The sequence below is a fragment of the Mus musculus genome, chromosome 7 (genome assembly GCF_000001635.26).
Source record: "Mus musculus strain C57BL/6J chromosome 7, GRCm38.p6 C57BL/6J".
NCBI lineage: Eukaryota > Metazoa > Chordata > Mammalia > Rodentia > Muridae > Mus > Mus musculus.
The window spans coordinates 10,408,855-10,427,023 of NC_000073.6; the positions used below are offsets into that span (position 1 = coordinate 10,408,855).

The following is an 18,169-nucleotide window of genomic DNA, read 5'->3' on the forward strand; positions in this document are numbered from 1 at the left end:
TGTTCTTTTGTTGATTGGGTTACCTCACTCAGAATGATATTTTGATTTCCATCAACTTGCCTAACTATTTCATAAATTACTTGTTTTCAATAGCCGAGTAGTACTCCATTGTATAAATGTATCACATTTTCTGTATCCATTCCTTTGTTGAGGAACATCTGCATTCTTTTCAACTCCTGACTATTATAAATAAGGCTGAGATGAATATAGGGGAGCATGTGTACTAGTTACGTGTTGGAGCATCTTCTGGTTATATACCCAGAAGTGGTATTGCTGGGTCTACAGGTAATACTGTTTCCAAATTTCTGAGCAATCGCCAAAATGATGGAAATCAATTAATTCTTATCTCCTTGAACAAAGTTCAAGTCCAAGTGGATCAAGGACTTCCACATGAAACCAGATACACTGATACTAATAGAAAAGAAAGTGGGGAAGAGCCTAGAATACATGGGCACAGGGGGAAAGTTCCTGAACAGAACACCAATGGCTTATGCTCTAAGATCAAGAATTGGCAAATGAGACATCATAAAATTGTAAAACTTCTGTAACACAAAGGACACTGTCAACAGGATAAAACAGCAACAAAAAGGTTGGGAAAAGATCTTTACAAGTCCTACATTCAATAAAGGGCTAATATCCAGTAGATACGAAGAACACAAGAAATTAAACCCCAGCCAATCAAATAACACTATTACAAAACTGGGTACAGAGATAAACATAGAATTCTCAAATGAGTAAACCTGAATTGTCAAAAAAAGCACCTAAAGAAATGATCAAAGGACTTGTTTTTGTTTTGTTTTATTTTTTGTTTGTTTTTAATTATTGAGAACTGTATTCTCCTTGTCAAAGATTTCCAAAAAGGCTGCAGACCAGTCCCACTGAGGAGCTTCCAACCCGTGGCTATGGATTGCACAAGAACCAGATCTCTCAGCACCTCCTTCTTGGCTCCTCGCACTTCTTTCCCAAAGGTATGGTGGTCCTGAATCTGCACCACAGCAAAACAAGGGCCACAGGGACAGTGTCAAGAATCTTGCATGAGGAGCTGACACCTATTCACAACACTGCCAGCTAGTCCACATGTAGAAAAAGAAATCAAAATCTCACTGGTCAGCACTATTTGCTCTGTGTTGGTCTATGAGGACAATCCTCATTGACTAGCTCTAGAATCCTCAAGAAAATGTCAGTACAGATGATTCCATAGGACCAGAAGCATGAGAATATCATAGGTGTCCTGGGATATCCATCTTGATGACTTTGGACCTGTGCTTACCACTATGTGGATGTCCATGAAAGAAGGCAGAAGCTTCTCTGGCTAAGCTCTGGAAATGAAGAGCACTCACATTCTTGAGGACACACTGTTTAATGAACCAAGGCATCACTCCTGGACCTTCTAGAAGTGGCTATCAGGAATTCATGAATTTGCCTCATAACTGTGTATTTGAACTAGGATCAAGGGAGACCAGTGAATACCACAGGATGAAGGCAGAACAACAAAGGTATGAAGTTCAAGGGCCATCCACATGTGACATCATTGGTCCTCTCTATGCATTGGATCTCAACTTCCTGACCCCACAAGCTGAACACGGACAAGAGATTCAACCTAATCTCTGCAGTGTTTCTGCTTCTCCTTCTCTTCCCAACTCTAAAGTTCTCTTCCTGGAGACAAAGAACTCCAATATACCTCAGCTCTCTCTCAACCTACTGTAGAAGACTTCTCATGATGGGCAGTGCTAGCAGCTCCTGGCTGGCTGGATCTTAGGGCTGATATTTGTGTTAGGCAGGGTTGAGGTGGGGTGCATTGTGACAGGACAAGGGCTTAATTGTTTAAGAAGTCCATGACGGCTCCAGAAAGGAAGATGTTTTTCTGCAGGAAGCTCAGCAGTTTAGGGGTTGACTTCCCACAATCAACCAGCTCCCACTCAGACTTCAACATCTGCAGTCATCTCTCCTTAACACTGGGTCCATGGAGGTTTCCCAAGCCAACTGCTACACATCAGGGTCCAGGGAACCTTGTGGGTGGAAAGTGCAAGATAGGATCAGAGGTTGTAGTCCCTGTGGTTTGTGAAGATTAGAGATGTTTCAGGTTGGCCCCAAGGCTCTCTTATGTTGCCTCTTAAGAGTTTGTTTTAGTTATGTTCTCTCTATGTATTCTTGAAATGTGGGATCATTTTTCCTTAGTCCTCCAGTGCTGGTATTGTAGGTGATGGCCACTATACCACAATACCACTGAGTTTTGGATTCAAGGCTAAAGTCTATTATGTATTGTTTAAAATCATGCTCATCATCTCTTGCCAACATAATATCTCTTCTGATTTTTCCATTATATTAACAGATAAGTAACCCTGCAGGATCTCCACTCCACCTACAGCCAACCAGGGACCAGGTGAGACCTTTGGCATCTTTGGACGCTGACAATCAGGTACATGTTACAATCTTGGTTTTCTACTTATTTCAATACCACATTCCATCCCTCTGATAAACTCATCTAGTGGCAATTTTCTGGACTTAGATGGCTTCTCAAATGTCCCATATTGAGGACATAGTTGATAAAGTGCTTTCTGTACAATCATGAGGATCTGGTTCAAATCCTCACCAAAAGTTAAATGTAGGGAATAAAGAAATAGATGTCACCCAGTTAATTGCATTTGCTGTTTCCAGTACCAACATGGCAGCTGACAACTATTTGTGAGTCCAGTTATAAGGGATTGATGCTCTCTTCTAGTCAGTGCAGGAAGTGCATTGTTGTGATGGACATGTTGGAAAAACACTCACCACACACACACACACACACACACACACACACACACACACATGGCTTCTCACTTTCTAACAAACTTTGTCATGTTTAGTTTCATTTCTGAAAAATGTTTCCTTACTGCTGATGAAGGCTGTCAAACATTAATGGTGTTTTAGGGACAGAAAAATCATGAAACACAAGGACTGGAAGAATATTTTGCCAACATTCGAATCTCCTCTAGCTTGATTCCTCCCTTGCTTGTCTCCCTCTTTCTTGTGTTTTGAGATAGTCTCTTGTAGCCCATGCTGGCCTCTAGCTTGCTGTGTAGCGAGAGCTTACTGATCCCACCTCTCAAGTGCTCTACCATACCCAGTTTTATCTCCTTGAGCACTTCTGGGGACAGGCTTGATATCTGTACAGATTTCTCTATCTTTGAAACCTGTTAGAACATTCTTCAGGAGACTGAAATTTAATCTAGGTTGGCCACTACTTGTCTTCATGCTTTTGGGAGTCTCTCAGTTCCTGCATGAATCCTGGGACAGCCTCCAGAGGGCTAACTTAGCTCTGTGCTCTTCTGGAAATGGCTCCCCTCCTAGCTATGGTTTACATGTGATCACTGTTGTCTAAAGCAGCCTAGGCTGATCCCAGAGCAAGTGAGTTGAATGCTGGAACAAGAGATATCTTGGATTTGTGTAAATGGTACATGCTAGATAATATGAGGAAATTCAGCATAGATTGTGTAGTGGCTATTCCTGGTTGTCAACTTGACTATATCTGGAATGAAGTACAATCCAGAATTGGAAGGCTCACCAGTGACCCTTATCTGGAAGCTGGGAGATAGAAATTTCTGATCTGGATCTTGGTATGGAGATCTTGAGGCATAGTGGCTATGGATTCCAGAAGATTAAGACAGGGAGATCTCCAAATTCAAGGTCATCTGGGATTAAAGGTGTGGTGGGACACACCTTTAATCTGGGCTACCCCTTCTTCTGGAGACCACATAAGGACATTGGATGAAGGGAGGCTGGCTCTCCCCCTTTTGCTTGCTTGCCGTGTGGGACCGAGTAACTGCTAGATCCTTGGACTTCCATTCACAGCTACTACTGAATCATTGTTGGGAACTGGACTGCAGACTGTAAGTCATCAATAAATTCCTTTACTATTTAGAGACGATCCATAAATTCTGTGACTCTAGAGAAACCTGACTAATACAAATTGAGAAGTTAGAAATAAGCTTGGATCCTGGTCCTGCCTTACTTGATCTTTAGACTGAAACCATTTTGCCTCTGTATTCCAGGATCCTGTCCTTGTCCAAAGAGATAGAGACAACTGAATATCACCCTTGGTTGCTTACACATTCTCCCACATGTTCTCCCACCTTCTAAACACTGAAATCACAGGTGTGAGAAAACAAAATGCCCTTTAATTTCCATTAGAACAGGCCCTTCTCTTGTACATTCCAGTGCCTTTTCTCCATTCCACTTAATGATTTCAGCACAGCTCAACCTGAGATACTCACCACTCAACAATGTTTATTTGCTTGGTTTGAACATTTATTGAGTCCAGCCTCCATACTGCTTTGCTGAATGCTGAGGATATATGGAGGAATAGTGCCTCCCTTGAGACTGAAAAGCAGATAGCTAAACATACAAAAACATTTGTTATTTATTTTTAATTTTAATTCCTATTTATGTGTATGGGTGTTTTATGACACCTGCCAATCAAGAAACTCCTAAGACTGTGTAACTCTACCCCTACTTAATTCAACTTCTTGGGAGTCTATATTTTTCTTGCAAAGTGAGGAGCCAAGACCAGAGGGAGGGGCACTATAGTCTTTGAATTCTTTACTAAGAATAAAGATCAAACTCCCATCCTTTCTCAGCCCCCAGAGGATACCAGATAGTTCTGGGGTCAGCAGTGTCAGTAACAGCCACCTACCCTGGGCATAGCTCAGCACCCTCATGCTGGCTTCTTCAACAGCCAGGACCTGGTATAACATGTCTCAGGCAGCCTTCCCTGCACAGTAAAGACCCAAGCTCTTGAAGGGCTGCCATGCACACAGATGAGAAGGTAACTTGCTGAGGCCAGGGCTATCTGTGAAGGAATTCGGGGTATGCCAGGTTAAGCAGAGAATGGAGGTCATGTTCAGAGCCAAGTAGTTGTTCACCTCAGCTAAATAATTCAGATTCAGGAAGCCTTTGGAAATAGCACCAAGAGTGTCCCCAACACTCCTCCAAAAATTCAAAATTGAAGAAATGGCTCTCTTCTCCCTCAGCCTTCCACAGTTCCTGCTCATAGTTAATTACTATCCCTCTGCTTCACCTCTGCAGATACCGCTAATGCAACCTAAGAATACACATGAAAGCTCTTTAGAAAAACAGTGGGATTTGTTCAAGATACCTTGACTCACACACCCACCGGGAGGTACTTTAGAAAACCCAGTTAGTTCACACTGGCAGTGACTCTAGTAAATCCTTTCTCCTCTTGGAGTTTGTACTTTTGGGGACTTGCCCTCCACCTGCCCAAGCAGCATTGATATGAGAGCTAGCAGCCCCAGTCTGGTCTTGAGTCTCACCTGCCTTGTTGATAAGCAGAAGGTGCTGCAGCCCATGGTGCCTAGGTAGGTCTCACAGGTAGCTCAGAGCCCAAATACGTGGATGTCAGCACCGCATGCAGACCCAACTGCTGCAGGGCCAGTTCCTCCTTCAGTGGCTGCTGCACCCAGTGTCTGTGTATACTTAGGAGCAGTGAAAAACCGGGAAACAGTAATCAGGCCAGCTGTGGGTCCAGGGAGTAGACAAAGCCCAGGAGACTCTGTTAGCACATACACAGTGCAGCCCAGTAGGCCTCCTTCCAGGTCTGGAACTCAGCCACACTCACAACTACTTAACCAGCATGGTTCGAGGGCTAGCCTTAGCCTTGCAGAGTGGAATTTCAGGCCAACATTCCCTGGGGATTGGGTGAAAAAGGAGACCAAGGGAACCATGTGTTGGCAGGACATCAAAGTCCCCTCTTAGTGCTTTTGGGGTGCCCTTTAGCTACCCTCACAAGTTTAGCCCCTTTGTGGATACAAGTATTCACCATTTCCACCCTGTTGTAGAGTCAGCTTTCTCCCATAAACTTGGTTTGTCTTCCTCCATACAGGACATACCAGGAAGCAATCCGTGACATCCTTGGATGAAGTCCTTGCCTGTGTAGAGCCAGAGCATTCTGATTAACAGCTGTCTCTGAAAGAGCACAGCAGCTCCCCAAGGAAAGGCTGGGCAGACAGAACAAGAAAATCAAGAGGACAAATGTGGAGCAATGGGTTATGCACAGACAGCCTGCTTTCCAGTTGAGGCTAGATCTTGAACTCCAGGAGAACCTGATGGGTGGTAATTCCCACCTACATGGGACAGCAGGCGTTCGACCATGTCTCCTGGACCCCTGGCTCATGTCGAAGTTACTGCCCCCACAGCCCCCACAGGAGACGTGTGGCTATCAGCCATGTAGGAACAGCACCAAGCCTTCCCACATGCAAATAAGGTTTTCCCCAAACTCTCAGTCCAAGCCAATGAAAGGTACCGGCTGTCAAATCCTGAATCACCCCCCTCCCCGCGAACTGTATATAAATCCATTCAGGGAATTAAAGGTATGTGAGAACTATGCCTTTGTCTGGGTCTTTTGTTCCAAGAGCTGTAGGTAACACTTGGGAAGAGATCTTTCCCGAAGAGATACGCGATGTCCCGCTGTACTCCTCACTGGATTGTTGGCTTTTTGTCAGCCCAGCCAGACCCGACTCAGTTCAGAGCAGCTCAGAGTTACCAAGTAACCTGGAAGGCATGTCAGAGACTTCGTCTTCCTGCCTGCACTCACATCCCTTCACTGGAACCTTCCCTCCTTCCCGGCCTGGACAGAGATCTCTATGGAAAACGTCTGGTACCCAGGCACACAGACAAACACAGGGGAAGAGAAAAGCTGAGAATCACAACAGTCTCATGAACCAGACACATCCTCAGTTAGAATGCTCCTTGATTCCTTTGAACTTGTGTACAGCAACATTATCTGGTAATCTGTGTCATATACCTTATAAACTACTTGATAATTTCAAATGGTAAAGAAAAATTTTCAGAACTCAGGGGATATTGGTGGAAGATAAAGAGTGTGTAACATAGATTGATTTGCTCCCTTTTTAGAATGAGGTGAGCTACAGTTCATATAAATTACAGACAAACAGGTTAGTGCCTAGCCTCATTTTTTTTCAGCAAGTTAAAAGAGATAGACCTAGTTACTAAGCCTGGTCAGATAAAGAAGTCAGTCTCAAGTCCCAGGGTGTTTTGTTTTATTTTGTTTTGTTTTGTTTTGTTTTGTTTTGTTTTGTTTTGTTTTGTTTTGTTTTGTTGAATGAAGCTTTTGTCCTAGGCCAATGAAATAGGGTATGTAGAGGGATGCAAGTCCTATAGAGAGTCCTGTAAGAGAAGAGAACCAGAATCACTCTCTATAGGTCATTTTAAAAACCACTGTCTTGTACCAAATCAGCACCTTTATGATTCATGCTTTTTCTGTATGCTAGAGTTCCCTTTCTGCAGGATTGTATATTTAAAACTACTTATTTATCACTAGTCTCTTGAATTTGTTATTTTATTTCCAAAAGAAGTTGAAGGACCTCCAACTGACAGAGAGAGTTCAAGGCCAGCCAGGCTATATGAGACCCTGTCTCAAGATAAATCTAATACAGAAAGAAAAGTGGTGGGGTGGGGTGGAGAGATAGTCCAACCCTGTCAGCAATAGGCTTTCCTTGCTGAGTTTGAACCCAAAAATTCACATTAAAAACTTTAGATGTACCCTGGCAGTGGTAGTGCTTGCCCCTACTCTTGGAACTCAGGACACAGATGCAAGTGGATTTCTGTGAGTTCCAGACCAGCCTGGTTTACAAAGGCAGTTCCAGTATATCCAGTGTAACAAGGAGAAACCCTGTCTTAGCCAGGAGGCTGTAAAGCCTTTAATTCCAGCACTTGGGATGCAGAGACAGATGTCTCTCTGAGATTGAGGTAAGTCAAATCTACAGAGTAAGTTCAGGGCCATCATGGATACACAGAGAGAAACCCTGTTTAAATAATTTCCACAACAGATACAGAAAAAACCTTAATAATTTCTATCATCACTTCATCAACAAAAGCCATGGATATTATAAGGACAGCTTATACATCATCACAATAAAGGCTACGTGTTGCAAACTTCGGCCAACATAATAGTAAATCAGGAAAAAAAAAAAAAAACCAAAGCATTACACTACAATGAGGAGCAAGACAGGGTCTTTTAGTCTCTCCACTGCTACTCAATAAAATTCTCTGAGTGAATCTCATAAGCTAAGGAAGCAAGATAAGAGAATGAAAGAAAAGGATGTAAATAGGAAAAGAAGTAAAAATAGTTCTGTTTGTAGATAATATGACTGAGACAATTCCATCATAAAAGAACTCCCCCCAAATCTCTGCTCAAAACTCTTAGTGATTTTAAATTACATAAAGTATTTACAAATTATCACACATATTAGTAGCCATGTTATATATCAATGACAGGACTGTGTGTAAAAGATAAGAAAGAGACAGAGAGACAGACAGAGAGAGAGAGAGAGAGAGAGAGAGAGATCATAATGAGTGTATGAGTGTAAGAAGATTACCAGAGACAGTATGTGTGTGTGAATATGAGAGATCATCTAATATATGTCATGTATAATTCTTATAGCTATGTGGATAACTTCAAGAATAGCATTTAATTGCAGATTGTCATCTTTATGACTTGTAGAGCAGATGCAGACAAGGGTTTTCTGCTTCTCTAAAACTGATCATTGATAACACAAACCAAAGCAAGGAATTTACTAAAGTTACACAAAATGAGTATAAATAGAAAATACAGATAACTAATGCCATGGGTGATCAAAGACCAGAGACTGCAAACTGTACAGTGTGCCATCACTGGATGAATTTTAGTCATCCATCACTGAATTCAGTCCAGGGTTAGTACCTGAGACTCTTAAAAGCAAGATTGACAGCATTCAGTGACACCCTCCAATTATATTTAACACTCTGAAGTTCCTATGATCTATTTCAATAGTTCCATAAGTGGACTATAACCTTAAAACACAAGTGATGTTTATACTTGGTCATGTAAACAAATGACTGTGTTTCAGTGGTACATGCCAGACCTGCTAATGGAAGCAAAGTGAACATAATAAAATTCTTTGAGCTACATAGGGCCAAGGAATGGGACATTATTTGGGTAAAGATGTCCTTAAAAATAAAAGAAAAGGGCTCTAGAGACATGAGATAGACGTCAAGAATAATCACTAGGATTATAGAGGTGTTAAAGATGCCTTAAAACTGAGCACCATAGGACAAAGAAGATGTAGAGGACATGGTAAAGTACATGACATGGAAAGCACAGAACAAAAGAGTGGAAGACATAAGTGATGAATAAGAAAATGAAGTTTAGGATGATCACTCCTAAACTTTGGACTATATCAGTATATTTCCAGCTTGGCACAATATAGATGAGAAGGTTTGGGAACTGTAATAGATAATGGGTGCATGGTGAATTTCTGTTTCAGAGGTATAGAAAGATGGTGGATATAGATCCTGTTTTGACAATGACACCATGAGGATTGTGAATAATTTTTTTTCTTAATAGGCTCTTTTTATAAATATATTTTCTTTATTTACATTTCACATGTTTTCCCCTTTCCAGATCTCCCCTTCAGAAACTGCCTATCCCATCCACCTTCCCCCTGCCTCTATGAGGGTGTTCCCCCATCCACCCATCCACACCTGTCTTTCAGCCATGGCATTCCCCTACATTTGGGTATCAAACACCTTCAGGCCCAAGTGTCTCTCATCCCACTGATGTCCAACAAGGCTATCCTCTGCCACATATAAGACCAGCTCCATGGGTCCGTCCATGTTTATACTTTGGATAGTGGACTAGTCCCCAGGAGCTCCGGGGGATCAGGCATTTTGACACTGTTGCTCATTCCATGGGGCTGCAAATCCCCTCAGCTTCTTCATTCCCTTCTCCAAATCCTCCATCAGGGACATCTGCACTCAGTCCAATAGTTGGCTACAAACATCTGCCTCTGTATTTGTCCGGCTCTGGCAGAGCCTCTCAGGAGGTAGCCATATCAGGCTTCCATCAGCAAGCACTTCCCGGCATCCATAATAGCATCCTGATTTGGTGGCTGTATATGGGATGGATCCCCAGGTAGGGCAGTCTCTGGATGGCCTTTCCTTCAGTCTCTGCTTCACACTTTGTGTCCATATTTCCTACTTGGAGTAATTTGTTCACTCTTCTAAGAAGCACTGAATCACCCACATTTTGTTCTTTCTTTATCTTAGGTTTCATATGGTCTGTGGATTGAATCTTGGTTATTCCTTACTTTTGAGCTAATATCCACTTATCAACGAATACATACAATGTGTGTTCTTTTGGGACTGAGTTACCTCAGTCAGGATGATATTTTCAAGTGCCATCCATTTGGGTAAGAATTTCACGAAGTCATTGTTTTCAGTAGCTGAGTAATATTTCATTGTGTAAATGTACAACACTTTCTGTATCCATTCCTCTGTTGAGGGACATATGGATTGTTTCCAACTTCTGGCTATTATAAATATGGCTGCTATTACCATAGTAGAGCATGTGTCCTGATTACATGTTGGAGCATCTTCTGGGTATATGCCCAGTAGTGGTATAGCTGGGTCCTTAAGTAATATTATGTCCATTTTTTTTGAGGCACTGATGCATTGATATTCAGAGTGGTTGTACTAACTTGCAAACCCACCAGCAATGGAGGAGAGTGTTCCTCTTCTCCACATTCTCTCCAGCATCTGCTGTCACCTGTGTTTTTATCTGAGCCATTTTGACGGGAGTGAGGTGAAATCTCAAGATTGGTTTGTTTGGATTTCTCTGATGAGTAAGGATGTTGAACATTTCTTTAGGTGCTTCTCAGCCATTCTAGTTTCATCAGTTTAGGATTCTCTGTTTAACTCTTTTCCCCATTTTTAAATAGGGCTATTTGGTTCTCTAGAGTCTAACTTCTTGAGTTTTTTGTATATATTGGGTATTAGCCCTCTATCATATGTGAGATTGGTAAAGATCTTCACAAAGAACCAACAAACAAATAAAGAGAACTTCAGGCCAATTTCCCTTATGAATATTGATGCAAAGATACTCATTAAAATTCTCCCAAACCAAATCCAAGAACACATCAAAACGATCATTTGCCACAATCAAGTAGGGGTCCTCCCAGGGATGCAGGGATTGTTCAAAATATGGAAATCTATCAATGCAATCCACTACACAAATGAACTCAAAGTAAAAAATAAAATAAAAAATAAATAAAACAAAAAAAAACACATAATCATTTTATTAGATGTTGGAAAACCATTTGACAAAATTCAACATCCCTTCTGGTAAAAAGTCTTGCAAACATCAGGAATTCAAAGCCCATAGCTAAACATAGTACAAGCAATATTCAGCAAACCAGTAGCCAACATCAAAGTAAATGCAGAGAAACTTGAAGCAATCCCACTAAAATCAGGGAATAGACAAAGCTGTCCTCTCTCTCCCTATCTATTCAATATAGTACTTGACGTTCTAGCTAGACAAGTTAGACAACAAAAGGAGGTCAAACAGATACAAATTAGAAAGAAAGAAGTCAAAATAGCCAGTGCCAAAGGAACTTGATCCTTCTGGATAAAAAAAAAATGATCCCCAATCTTTATTGCACAGAAAAGGAAAAGCTACTGCCATCTTATTGCTAAATGAATTAAACGCTCTCTGGTTCAAGAGAGAAACAGAACTCCAAAGCTGGCCTGGCAACAGCTCACGGTAAGTTAGTCAGTGTGCATATGATATAGATAGAATCATCCCATAATTAGCCTCCAAACGATGACACCATCGCATACACTAGCAAGATTTTGCTGAAAGGACCCAGATATAGCTGTCTCTTGTGAGACTATGTCAGGGCCTAGCAAACACAGATGTGGATGCTCACAGTCAGCTATTGAATGGATCACAGGGCCCCCAATGGAGGAACTAGAGAAAGCACCCAAGGAACTAAAGGGAACTGCAACCCTATAGGTGGAACAACAATATGAACTAACCAGTACCCCGGAGCTCTTGTCTCTAGCTACATATGTATCAAAAGATGGCCTAGTCGGCCATCACTGCAAAGAGAGGCCCATTGGACTTGCAAACTTTATATGCCCCAGTACAGGGGAACGCCAGGGCCAAAAAGGGGGAGTGGGTGGGTAGGGGAGTGGGGGTGGGTAGGTATGGGGGACTTTTGGTATAGCATTGGAAATGTAAATGAGCTAAATACCTAATAAAAATGGGAAAAAAAGAATTGTATATAGCCTCAGTCCCTTGAAAAACTTAAAGTATTCATTCTTGCTTTATTTTCTTGTAAGAAAAAAAAAGCATTGTCTTCTTCAATAAAACTAAACCTACACATGAAACTGAAGAAGAACAAAGACCAAAGTGTGGACACTTTGCCCCCTCTGAGGCAAACACCCATGGGAACAATCACCCATGGAAGGAGTTACAGAGACAAAGTTTGGAGCTGAGACAAAAGGATGGACCATCTAGAGACTGCCATATCCAGGGATCCATCCCATAATCAGCCTCCAAACGATGACACCATTGCATACACTAGCAAGAGTTTACTGAAGGGACCCTGATATAGCTGTCTCTTGTGTGACTAGACTGGGGCCTAGCAAACACATAAGTGGATGCTCACAGTCAGCTATTGGATGGATCACAGGGCCCCCAATGGAGGAGCTAGAAAAAGTATCTAAGGAGCTAAAGAGATCTGCAACCCTGTAGGTGCAACAACATTATGAACTTATCAGTACCCTGGAGCTCTTGCCTCTAGCTCCATATGTATCAAAAGATGGCCTAGTCGGCCATCACTGGAAAGAGAGGCCCATTGGACATGCAAACTTTATATGCCCCAGTACAGGGGAACGCCAGAGCAAAAAAGTGGAAGTGGTTGGGTAGGGGAGTGGGGGGGAGGGTATGGGGGACTTTTGAGGTAGCATTGGAAATGTAATTGAGGAAAATATGCAATAAAAATATTTTCAAAAAAAAAAAAAAAAAAAAGACCTGCTGTGTCCCATAGTAAGGAGAAACCTGCCTGATCTTTCTTCTCTCTCTCTCTCTCTCTCTCTCTCTCTCTCTCTCTCTCTCTCTCTCTCTCTCTCTCTCTCTCTCTCTCTCTCTCTCTCTCTCTCTCTCTCTCTCTCTCTCTCCAGATCCTTCTTTCTTCCTTTTTCTATGCATTCTGCATATTGCTCTTCTGTACTTCTGCTCCTGTCCTAATGTTCTCACTATTTTGAGACTAAAGGAAAAGAGTGAGAAAAACCTGTCAGACATAGGCTCAGTAAAAACATAAGTTACATTTTTTAATCTCTAAGTTACTCTAGTCTCTTGACCTTCTCCTTCCTCTTCCTAATCTTGCTCTCTTCTCCTGCTCTGATGTAATAATAATGCCTAATCATTCCTAGTTTTTGCACCTTTTCTAGAGGAATGGGTCACGGGGATTTTTCAAACATACTTTTTTTTTTAAGTTCACAAAAAAAGTCTCAAACATAAATTCAAATAATAACTTAATGTTTACAGTAAAGATATTTATATATCTTTACATTGAAACTAGTTATATAGCTAGACATCCTTCACTAGCTAGACATCCTGCCATTAGCTCCACCAGTTCATTGCAAGTTAAAAATCATAATTTTAGTGACTAAATTACAATTGAAGTTTTGTTTAGATAAACCCATTCAATATTTTATCTTCTGTCCTTGAACTGATAATAAATTATTACTTCCCTTTTATGACTTTGGTTATTTGTTTTATGACCTCTTAGAATGTGTTCTAAGTTGTAAATTCCTGCCTTCTGTCTTAGAAGCAATTAACACATGACATGTGAAGACTGTAGAGCTACAATTGCAGTTTTTATATCAGAGAGGACTTCAACAACTGTCCTATTATAAAGGGTTTAATAATTACTAGCATAATTTATCAGATAATCATTAAGAATTTTAAAAATTGTATGTCTATATAACATCACAAGTATATCTTCATTAATTGCAGAAATCTGCCAAAAAGGGTGAGCTAATACCTAGTGATTGTTACATATACTAAATAAAATCAGGAAACGCATAATAACAGCAATCTTTCCTAAAATGTATTCCCTTTGGCCTTGCCTACAATGGCTCATCCATCATAGTTTTACATAGTGACACCATCTCAGAAAGATTGCCTGCTAGATTTTAGCTTCAACTGAGTGATTCCTGTCAGGTTGTTAATAGGAAAAAGTTTGTGAAATGCAAGCTGAAACTCTCAAGAATATAAAAATATTAAGAATGCAACTTTTTCTATGATACAAAGAAACTCTTTTGGATGTTATACTAATGTCTGGGGTTATTGGCATGTAGATTAGTATTTTTAATATAAGCAGATATGGCCAGTTTTCCCCTCTGTTTTTATTGCCATACACAGTCATTGCTCGGCCATGATGTTCTTGGATTTCCAGAAATATACTCGTTTGATGTTGTCAACACTTTTTTTTTTCCTATACATTTTGTTCATTTTAAATTTCCTTCAGTTTTTGTTGCAAATTTTAATTAGTTTCAACATAGCAGGTTTCTTTTTAATTTTTTTTATTTTTTTTCTTTATTTTTTTTCTTTTTATTAGATATATTCTTCATTTACATTTCAAATGCTATCCCCAATGCCTCCTATACCCTCCCCCCTCCTGTTCCCCAACCCACCCACTCCTGCCTCCTGTCCTGGGCAATTCCCTGAACTGGGGCATGTGATCTTCACAAGACAAAGGGCCTCTTCTCTCATTGATGGCCAACTAGGCCATCCTCTGCTACATTTGCAGCTCTGGGGTATACTGGTTACTTCATATTGTTGTTCCTCCTATAGTGTTGCAGTCCCCTTTAGTTCCTTGGGTAGATTATCTAGCTTCTTCATTGGGGGTCCTGTGTTCCATCGAATAGATGACTGTGAGCATCCATTTCTGTATTTGCCAGGCACTGGCCTAGCTTCACAAGAGACAACTATATCAGGGACCTGTCAGCAAAATCCTGCTGACATATGCAATAGTGTCTGCATTTGGTGGTTGCCTACAGTTGTATATGATCCCCTGTTAGGGCAGTCTCTGGATGGTCCTTCCTTCAGTCTCTGCTCCAAACTTTGTCACTGTAACTCCTTCCATGGGTATTTTGTTCCCCATTCTAAGAAGGGGCGAAATATCCAGACTTTGGTTTCCCTTCTTCATGAGTTTCATGTGTTTTGCAAATTGTATATTGGGTATTCTAAGATTCTGGGCTAATATCCACTTATCAGTGAGTGCATATCATGTGTGTTGTTTTGGGATTGCATTACCTCACTCAGAATGATATCCTCTAGATGCATCCATTTGCCTAAAAATTTCATGAATTCGTTGTTTTTAATTGCTGAGTAGTACTCCATTGTGTAAATGTAACACATTTTCTGTATCCATTCCTCTGTTGAGGAACATCTGGATTCTTTCCAGCTCATGGCTATTATAAATAAGGAAACTATGAACATAGTGGAGCATGTGTCCTTATTACCAGTTGGAACATCTTCTGGGTATATGCCCAGGAGAGGTATTGCTGGATCTCGCTGTAGGACTATGTCCAATTTTCTGAGGAACCGCCAGACTGATATCCAGAGTGGTTGTACCAGCTTGCAATCCCATCAAAAATGGATGAGTGTTCCTCTTTCTCCACATCCTTACCAGCATCTGCTGCACCTGCATTTTTGATCTTATCCATTCTGACTGATGTGAGGTGGAATCTCAGGGTTGTTTTGATGTGCATTTCCCTGATGATTAAGGATGTTGAACATTTTTTCAGGTGCTTCTCAGCCACTCAGTATTCCTCAGTTGAGAAATCTTTCTTTAGCTCTGTGCCCCAATTTTTAATGGGAGTATTTGATTTTTTAGAGTGCATTTTCTTGAGTTCTTTATATATATTAGATATTAGTCCCCTATCTGATTTAAGATTGGTAATGATCCTTTACCAATCTGTTGGTTTCCTTTTTGTCTTAACGAGAGTATCTTTTGCCTTACAGAAACTGCAATTTTTGAGGTCCCATTTGTCAATACTCAATCTTATAGCACAAGCCATTGCTGTTCTGTTCAGGAATTTTTTCCCCTGTTCCCATATCTTTCAGGCTTTTCCCCACTTTCTCTTCTATAAGTTTCAGTGTCTCTGGTTTTATGTGAAATTCCTTGAACTACATACACTTGAGCTATGTGTAAGGAGATAAAAATGGATCAATTCACATTCTTCTACATGATAACCTCCAGTTGTGCCAGCACCATTTGTTGAAAATGCTGTCTTTCTTCCACTGGATGGTTTTAGCTCCCTTGTCAAAGATCAAGTGACCATAGGTGTGTGGATTCTTCTCTGGGTCTTCAATTCTATTCCATTGGTCTACTTGTCTGTCACTATATCAGTACCATGCAGTTTTTCTCACAATTGCTCTGTAGAACAGCTTTAGGTCAGGCATGGTGGTTCCCCCAGAGGTTCATTTATCCTTGAAAAGAGTTTTTGGTATCCTAGGTTTTTTGTTATTCCAGATGAATTTGCAGATTGCCCTTTCTAATTCGTTGAAGAATTGAGTTGAAATTTTGATGGGGATTGCATTGAATTTGTAGATTGCTTTTGGCAAGATACCCATTTTTACTATATTGATCCTGCCAATCCATAAGCATGGGAGATCTTTCCATCTTCTGAGATCTTCTTTAATTTCTTTCTTCAGAGACTTCAAGTTCTTATCATACAGATCTTTCACTTCCTTAGTTAGAGTCACACCAAGGTATTTTATATTATTTGTGACTATTGATAAGGGTGTCATTTCCCTAATGTCTTTCTCAGCCTGTTTATCCTTTGTGTAGAGAAAGGTCATTGACTTGTTTGAGTTAATTTTACATCCAGCTACTTCACTGAAGCTGTTTATCAGGTTTATGAGTTCTCTGTTGGAATATTTAGGATCACTTGTATATACTATCATACCATCTGCAAATAGTGATATTTTGACTTCTTACTTTCTAATTTGTATCCACTTGAACTCCTTTTGTTGTCTAATTGATTTGTCTAGGAATTCCAGTACTATATTGAATAGGTAGGGTGAAAGTGGGCAGTCTCTTCTAGCCCCTCATTTTAGTGGAATTGCTTCCAGCTACTCTCCATTTAGTTTGATGTTGGCTACTGGTTTGCTGTTTATTGCTTTTATTACGTTTTTATATGGGACTTGAATTCCTAATCTTTCCAAGACTTTTATCATAAATATGTGTTGGATTTTGTGAATTTTTTGTCAATGCTTTTTCACCATCTAATAAAATGATCATGTGGTTTTTGTCTTTGAGTTTGTTTATGTAGTGGATTATGTTGATGGATTTTTGTATAATAAACCACCCCTGCATTCCTGGAATGAAGCCTACTTGATCATGAGGGATGATCATTTTGATGTGGTCTTGGATTCCGTTAGCGAGAATTTTGAGTACTTTGGCATAGATATTGATAACAAACGTTTGGCTGAAGTTCTCATTCTTTGTTGGGTCTTTATATGGTTTGGGTATTAGAGTAATTGTGGCTTCATAGAATGAATTTAGTACAGTACCTTTTGTTTCTATTTTGTGAAATTGTTTGAGGAGAATTGGAATTAGTTCTTCTTTGAAGGTCTTATAGAATTCTACACTAAACACATCTGATCCTTGGCTTTTTTGGTTGGGAGACTATTAATGACTGTTTCTATTTCTTTAGGGGATATAGGACTGTTTAGATCATTAATCTGATCCTGATTTAACTTTGATACCTGGTATCTGTCTAGAAAATTGTCCATTTCATCCAGTTTTGTTGAGTATAGCCTGTTAATCTGATCCTGATTTAACTTTGATACCTGGTATCTGTCTAGAAAATTGTCCATTTCATCCAGTTTTGTTGAGTATAGCCTGTTGTAGTAGGATCTGATAATGTTTTAGATTTCCTCAGGTTCTGTTGTAATGTCTCCCTTTTCATTTCTGATTTTGTTAATTAGGATACTGTCCCTGTGCACTCTAGTTAGTCTGGCTAAGGCTTTATCGATCTGGTTGATTTTCTCAAAGAAACAGCTCCTGGTTTGTTTGATTCTTTGAATACTTCTTGTTTCCACTTGGTTGATTCAGACCTGAGTTTGATTATTTCCTGCCATCTACTCCTTTTGGTTGAATTAGCTTCCTTTTGTTCTAAAGCATTTAGGTGTGCTGTCAAGCTGCTAGTGTAAGCTCTCTCTAGTTTCTTTTTGGAGGAACCCAGAACTATGATTTTTCCTCTTAGGACTGCTTTCAATGTGTCCCATAAGTTTGGGTATGTTGTAGCTTCATTT

The 18,169-nt window shown here is 40.4% G+C and overlaps 1 pseudogene; it reads right to left on the bottom strand.

Moving 5' to 3' along the window:
• Nucleotides 1-1,816: 1,816 nt before the first annotated feature.
• Gm3726 lies at nt 1,817-5,946 on the bottom strand (annotated as a pseudogene).
• Between the last annotated feature and the right edge of the window lie 12,223 nt (nt 5,947-18,169).